Consider the following 8078-nt stretch of genomic DNA (forward strand, 5'->3'; position numbering starts at 1 on the left):
AGGGTTTCTCTGTGTAGCCCTGGCTGTCCTGGAGCTCACTTTGTAGACCAGGCTGGCCTCGAACTCAGAAATCCGCCTGCCTCTGCCTCCTGAGCATCTGTAAACTTAATAAGGTTGTTGTATCACACCCCAGGAACACCCAGATAATAAGGGGGTTCAAAGCAAGGCCTACAAGTCTTTCTTCTGGGGGCTGGGTATCCCCAAACCAGATAGGTCACAGCGATGAGGTCATCTTTAACAGGAGGTTTCCAATGTATTCATCCAGTAGACTCACATCCTTATGTTGCACAGGAAAAGTACTCTGGACCACCGTGTTTTGCCCAATCAGCTAGCCTGTTTCTGATGTCCCTTTTTGATGCCCAGAGCAATGAATTCCTGGAAGCAAAGAAGTTGTCCAAATAACAGAAATCAAGTCCACTACCACTGCCACCCCCACCCCACCCTGCATACCATCATGGGTGAAGCTGCTCTCATCTGTGAAGTAGATGGACTCAGTATCCAGCCAGGGGATGTCGGGTCTGGCCTAATGTTTTGAACATGTCCCAAAACTATAGAGCAATCATGCTGCATGTCTGAGCACGGGTCCAGTAGCAGGGTGGCTGGGTTTAGGGCAGATAATGGGTTATATCTTATACAGGGGGATTCAAAAGCAGTATTTGGAATTGTACCAGTCTAGCATTGGATAACCATTGGCTGGGTGGATTCTTGAGAATTCTCTCAATATCATGGGGGGTAGTGATACAAGTTCCTGCCCCATGGTTATCTTGTCAGCATCCTTGGCCAGCAGAGTAGTGGCAGCTATAATCCAGAGACAGGCGGGCCATCTCTGAGACACCTAATCCAGCTTCTTAGACAAACAGGCCACAGGTCTTTTCCATGGGCCCAAAGTTTCGATGAGCACCCCCTTTGCCAACCCTTTTCTTTTATCCATATACAGGTGGGAAGGTCTGTGAATGTCTGGACTGGCCAGAGCCAGTGCCTCAAGTAAGGCTTTTCTTAAGGTCTTAAAAGCCATGTCCACCTCCGAGGTCCATTCTATCTTATCTTCCTGATCCCTGGTGGCCTCATTTAATGGCTTTGGTGTATCTCAGCACCCAGAGTCTACAAAATCCGGCAGACCCCCAAAATTCCCATGCTTTCCTTTTGGTTGACGGAAGTGGGATGCTGAGGATGGTTTGCTTACAGGCATCTGACAGCACGCTTTGCCCCCTCCTCCCCCCCACCCCGCCTCGAGTATGTACTCCAGGTAAGTGACATGGATTGACAAAGCTGGGCCTTCTTAGCAGACACTTGGTAGCCCAGTTGACTCAGCTCCTGTAGTATGGTCTGGTATGGCCTTAGGCATGTCTCCAGGTCAGGGGCCACAATTAGGTCACCTACTCACTGGAGTAAGGTTACTTGAGGGTGGACCCCTAGGCACTCACCCAGGTCCTCATGCAGTGCCTCATCAAAGATTGTGGGTGAGTTCTTGAATCCTAGCGCAGATGTTGTCCATTAAAGCCTCTCTCCAAATCTTGCAAATAGAGGCTGGCTTTGGCAGGATGAAGAAGGCATTCTTCTGGTTGGGCACACTGTACACTGTGGTCAGGAGGGATCTGAAACTGTGTGCCTTCTACTTGCTTGTTTGCCTCCCTCAGATCCTGCACAGGTTGACAGTCTCAGGAATGAGATTTCTGGACTGGGAGGAGAGAAGTGGCCCATGCTAATCGGCAACGAGTCAGAATCCCTGCTTCCCAAAGCCAGTTGGTGTGTGCGCTGATCGCTGCTCTGGCTTCTCTGGGCATTGGATAGTGCCTGATTGGCACTGGTTTAGCCCCAGCCTTTAATTGGAGTAGAACTGGAGCCTTTAAAACATCAATGGGTGGACAGTTATCAACTCTCATATCTGTCTTACTTCCTCTAAGTTTGTTATGCCTATCAGAACATTCTGTTCCTGGTTGTTCTGTGTGATTGCTTAAGTCTTACAGCATGTCATCAACCTCAGCAAACTACTGTCATCCTGCAGAAGGATGAATCCTAACTTCTTCTAAATAACCAGCACTCATTTCGAATCTTTCTTGAACATGGGCACTTTTTTTTTAGATGTATGTATGTATGTATGTATGTACGTATGCATGCATGCATGTATTTTATGTCTATGAGTGCTCCATCTGCACGTCAGAAGAGGGCATCAGATTCCATTACAGATGGTCATGAGCTACCATATGGTTGCTGGGAATGGAACTTAGGACCTCTGGAAGAACAACCAGTACTCTTAACCATTGAGCCATCTCTCCAGACTCCAGGCACTTTTTTTAAACTGGCAGCCACTGGGAGGTTGCCAGGCAACCTTCTGAAGGGTGCACCAACACTGTGCCCCAGCCACAGAACTCCTTTCCCTTCCAGAAGTCAAATTCACAACCAAATTATAATAAGCACACCTCACAGAATGAGACTACGTGCTTTGAATTAGCATTTTTAGACATTTGTCTGTCCATGCACAAAACCACCTCCCAAGATCAGATTAAGTCCCTTTTAAGGGTTTTATGTCTCCATTTTTTGATGTTTTGGTTTACAGAAGAAACTGAGAAAAAGTTAGTAGTAGTAGAAGTGTTTGTGTCCTGTGTAAACCTGTTTAAAATAGAGAAATTAAAGTCAAACAACTCAGGGTTATAACACAATGGTCTATTTTTTTTTTTCTTTCTCTCCCCCTTCCTCTTTTTGGAGGCTAGGATTTCCCTATGTAGTTGAACACAGCCTCAAACTCATAATCTTCTTGTCTCAGGTTCCCAGATGCTAGGATCACAAGCAAACAGCACCATGGCCTTTTCTTTTAGAGGCTTTCTCCAAAACAGAGACTGGTATATATCAAGAAGCTCTGTAAACTTGGGCTGGAGTTGAGGTTCAGTGGTAGGGGCACATGGATAGCACACCAAGGCCTGGCCACAGTCGCCAGCACAAGGAGAATAATGCTTCGCTGGGTACCATCAGCCAAGAGATTGCACACAGAAGCTGTAAGTGGCAGACCAGATAGCATGCGCATGCTCACAGCAAGTGCACTCAGCAGGTGGTCTTAACCACCTGCCCATCTCTCCAGCCCCACTTTTCTGAAATCTTTCAGTGATTTCTCAACAGGTCCAATACTCTACCCTTCTCATGTGCCTCTTTATGTTTTTGTTTGCTTTCTGCTTGAGACAGTCACTCACGCTATGGCACAGACTGGCCTGGTAACTCACTCTGTAACCTAGGTATACCGCAAACTCACAGGAACATAAGTTATTGAGTTCTGAGGTTACAGGCATGAGCCAGTAACTCAGCTTCTAATCATTTTCATTAGAATTACTAATGTGTACTGATACACACACACACACACACACACACACAGTGTGCTTTGACCTTTCTTCAACCCTCTCCTGCTCTTCTCCATTGGTTTTTAACAGTCCCTTTGGAGAAATGAAGGCATACTTGTATTTATACATCTGCCTTTCTTTTTTTCTTTTCTCTTTTTTCTTTCTTTCTTTCTTTCTTTTTTCTTAACATGTTTTCCTGTTCCATCTATTTCTTCAAATGATACGATTTAATTTTCTTTACAACTGAATAGTATTTCAATGTACGTACACACACACACACACACACACACACACTTTTTCTTGGTCCCATAGTGAACAGTGGCACAATAAACAGAGTGTGGTGATTCGAATGAAAATGGCCCTCATGGGCTTAAGCATCTAAGTGTCTAGTCCACAGTGGGCTGGCTGCTTAAGAAAGATTAGAAGGTGTATCCTTGTTGGAGGAGGTATGTGGCCTGAGAGTGGGCCATACTGGGCCTATTCTCCTTCCCCTCTCCCTTTCCCTCCCTCCCCCTCTTCTTCTTCTTCTTTTCTTCCTCCTCCTCCTCCTCCTCCTTCTTCTTCCTGTCTCTGTCTCTCTCTGTCTCTCTGTCTCTCCCTCTCTCTCTCTCCCACCTATGGATCAGGCTGTAGCTCTCAGCTCCTGTGTTATGGTTTGCTTTGTATATGCTCGGCTCAGGAAGTGGCACTATTAGAATCTGTGGCCTTGTTGGAGTGTGCCACTGTGGGTGTGGGCTTTAAGACTCTCATCCTAGCTGTCCAGAAGCCAGTCTTCTGCTAGCAGCCTTCAGATGAAGATCTAGAACTCTCTGCTCCTCCTGCACCATGCCTGCCTGGATGCCAGTGTGTTCCTCCTTGATGATAATGGATTGAACCTCTGAACTTGTAAGCCAGCCCCAACTAAACGTTGACCTTATAAGAGTTGCCTTGGTCATGGTGTCTGTTCACAGCAGTAAAACCCTACCTGAGACATAATGCTCCAGCACCTGCCTGCATGTTGCCACGCGGTGCTCATGGACTCCCCCCCTGAAACTGTAAGCAATCGTCAGTTAAATGCTTTCCTTTATAAGCTGTATTGGCCATGGTGTCTCCTCACAGCAACAGTGCAGTGACAGGTTACTCAGGTACACTCCTCCATGTGCCTGCCAAGGAGCAGGTGAGCTGAGTCCTGTGGTAGTTCTGTTTTCAATCTTTCCAGGGTCTGTTCCACTGATTTCCATAGAGGTTAGACAAGCTTGCATCCCCAGCAACAGAGGCATTTGTTTTCTCCACATCCTGAGCTGAATTTGTAGAAATAACCCTCAGCCCCTCCAAGCTCACTGTTTCACTCAACTGGCTCCGTTCATCACTAGGTGAGGCCCTCAGCCTGCCTTTCTTTGCCTGCCCTCTGTTCACAAGCCTATTGGCCACCTCAGAGAAACAAGTGCCTCTTCATGGGCCTCCTACTACTCTGAAGGACTCCTCTTCACATTTCCTCAAATCCTGCAGGACCCCTGTCCCTCTACACAGTAATGCTGAAGTCTCTACTCCAGCCACTCCTGAGTCTGGCCCTCCGTCCACAGCCAAGCCAGCAGAACATTTCTTTATGAACCACATTTCCACACAGTCAGTCAGTCCATGTGCCGGCACCTTTCACTCTCCATTCTCATAAAATCAAATTTGCTGGAAGTGTTGACTTCTGCTACTGGGCCCACTTTGTCTTAGGCATGTTCTGATCCCTGCCCTTGTCCACATCAGTATGTAGGAGCCCTCTTTCTTTCCAGTGGTTCCTTACAGATGAGCTTGGCACCCCAGTTTCTTCTCTGCTTACTCTACCATGTCCAGTAGACCCAGGGACTATTCGGTGTCCCCACCCTTTGGGGCAATTAGCTGTGCCATCTTCCTCCTTCCACCTTGGACCATCTCCTACAGAATAGGAAATATGCTTTAACTTCTGTAGTAGCCACAGCTACAGTGTCTAGCTGCTGTTGTGTGAGACACGCAGCCCAGACTGGCCTTGGACACCTGATCCTTCAGCCTCCACCTCCCAAGTGCTATGATTACAGACCTGCACTGCTAACCCCAGCAAAAATTGTCATGGAAGAATTTCTTAGCACAGCTGGCTGTGCCCGGCATGTTCACGGCACTTTCATTTGTTAATCTCCCCCTATTACTGCTAACTTGGCCTCGTGGCAATTTACTCCCAGGCTCTGGAGTCACTCATCACAGGATTTCAAGAGAGTCAGTCCCTTTTCCACCAACAGTGTGATGTTGGGCAAGAAAACCACCAAATGGCCAGATATGCCCCTAATCCCATTACCCCAGAGGCAGAGATGGGTAGATGTCAGTGTTTCCTTGAGTTCAAAGCCAGCCTGTTCTACTTATCCAGTTCCAGCCCAACCAGTGCTACATAGTGAGACTAAGAAAAGCCACATGTGCCTCAGTTTCCTAGGTGCGAAAAGGGGATAGTAATGGCACCTGCTTCCTACAATGGATGATCAGAACCTGGCATGGGGCGGACAGAAACGACTCCAGCGATTTACCGACTAGATCAAGCGCACTGCTGAGAAATTGAGTACAGTGACTCAGGCCTGTAATCCCAGCACTGAAGGGGTTAAGGCAGGAGGATTTTCCGGAGTTCAAAGCCAGTGTCAGCTATAGTGTGAAATGGTCTCTGACAGGCCCATCACTCCCTGAATCCAAGCACTTGGGAGGCATTAGCAGGGGGATTTCTGAGTTCGAGGCCAGCCTGGTCTACAGAGTGAGTTCCAGGACAGCCAGAGCTATAAAGAGAAACCCTGTCTCAAAAAACCAAAAAAAAAAAAAAAAAAAAAAAAAAGTGTTTTCCTGAGCTGATCACCAAGAAAACAACCATGATCTTTCCACAAGCTCATCCTTAGACGCCCGAGTTCTCACTGTGTCAAGTCTCCCAGATGCCTACCGTAGCAGCCTAATTAAAATGCCAACTTCTAGGCACTTACGCCTCACTCAGAAAGTCGGAGACGTCAAGCTCCGGCAAGCGGGGGGATGGGCAGCCAGGGTCAGCGTGGCCAACCTGTAGGTCGCCCTCCCACAGGACCGCCCGTGCACAGAAACCGGTTTTGCAGGTTCTCGTTCGGATTTAGTCACCCCGGTGATCCTCGAGCCACCTCGGGGACCCTGGCCGGATCCCCACGCGCGCGTACTCACCGCAGCCCGCTTCCTAGGCTCTGAACGCCAGCAGTGACCTCTGATCTCCGGGGATGGCACCCTCGCCTGGCCTGTGGGGTGTGGCTGGGTGACGCGACACCTTTAAATCGTCCCCAGCTAGGACTTGGCTACCGCCCCCACCCTGCCCGGCCCAGGGCTGCTCCGACCTGCGGTGTTTTCCTCCACAGCTCCGGGGAACTCCAGGGTGAAAACCAGACGCACTTCCTCTTCACCCCTTGGTGGCCACCCCGGCCGGGGATTTCCGTGGCCCTTCTGTGCGTGACTTCCTGGACCCAGCTCCTCCTCGTGTCATTTACTGAAAGTTTTTACTTCAAGACGCTTGTCTCTTACAAAACATTGAAAACAGATGTGCAGCCTGTGGCTTCCGCCTTAAGAGGCCTATCCCCACCCCACCCCCACCGCGCTCCCCTCCTGCAGCCTCCAAGTCCTTCACTGTAAAAAGGAGCCACAGCTGTCCGGAATACAACTGCTAAGTTAAAAAAGTAAGTTTGACATTAGGAGGAAAAAAACCCGAGTAACTCTGTAAAAGTCTCTCTGGTTTCACTTTTTGTTTTCAAGAAAGAAAGCTGAAAGGAACATTTGTAAGAAGAAAAATAGATAGATAGATAGATAGATAGATAGATAGATAGATAGATAGATAGATAGATAGATAGATAGATAGATAGATAGATCTATAGATATAGATATATCGTTTTCAGGGTTTTTTTTCAATTTTTATTAGGTATTTACTTCATTTATTTTTCAAATGCTATCCCCAAAGTCCCCTATACCCTCCCCCCTCAGGTTATTTTTATTGTTTCAAAGATCAGAACTACAGCTGCGGGTAGCAGCAAATGCCTTTAATCCCAGCCCTCCGAAGGCCGTGGCAGGAGGATCTCTGTGAGTTCAGGCCAGCCTGGGCTACATAGTAAGGCTTTGTTTTTAAAAAATGCTAGAACCACACTGATTCTTGTATTTGAAAGGTCTGTTTGTGGGCCGGAGACATGGCTAAGTAATTAAAAAGTACTTGCTGCTCTGGTAGAGAGAGGACCAAGGTTCTGTTTCCCCCACCCACCCACCCACAAGATGGCTCACAGACACCGGTAACTCCAGTTCCAGGAGATCCATTGCCATCTTCTGGCCTCTTCAGGCACTGCACCTGCATGTACACAGGCACGAGGCAAAACACCCGTACACATATTTAATGCATATATAAATACTTTTTTAAAAATATTTTTAAAAGGGCTAGAGAGATGGCTCAGCAGGTAAGAGCACTGGCTGCTCTTCCAAAGGCCTGAGTTCATTTCCCAGCAACCACATAGTGGCTTACAACCATCTGTAATAAGATCTGACTCCCACTTCTGGTGCATCTGAAGACAGCTACAGTGCACTTACATATAATAATAAATAAAATATTTATTATATCTTTAAAAAAATATATTTTTAAAAGTCTGGGGGGGTTGTCCTGACCTATTTTAATGATTTTTTTCTTGTATTTTTGTTTTGTTTTTCCTTGTTGTATTTTGTTTTATAAACGGGATGAATAAATCTAGAAAAACAAAATTACTTCTTTTAGCTTTT

At 47.1% G+C, this 8078-nt stretch overlaps 1 protein-coding gene across 4 annotated transcripts in view; it reads right to left on the reverse strand.

Moving 5' to 3' along the window:
* Positions 1-6733, reverse strand: part of LOC110328081 (baculoviral IAP repeat-containing protein 3) — a 22329-nt gene extending 15596 nt beyond the window's left edge. For 2 of the 4 annotated variants that reach the window (XM_029543150.1, XM_029543152.1), the window contains exon 1: positions 6665-6733. The gene's annotated coding sequence lies outside the window, so the exon portion shown is untranslated. The other 2 variants (XM_029543149.1, XM_029543151.1) reach the window with 2 other exon arrangements.
* Between the last annotated feature and the right edge of the window lie 1345 nt (positions 6734-8078).

Source organism: Mus pahari, chromosome 10 (genome assembly GCF_900095145.1).
Source record: "Mus pahari chromosome 10, PAHARI_EIJ_v1.1, whole genome shotgun sequence".
NCBI classification, from domain to species: domain Eukaryota; kingdom Metazoa; phylum Chordata; class Mammalia; order Rodentia; family Muridae; genus Mus; species Mus pahari.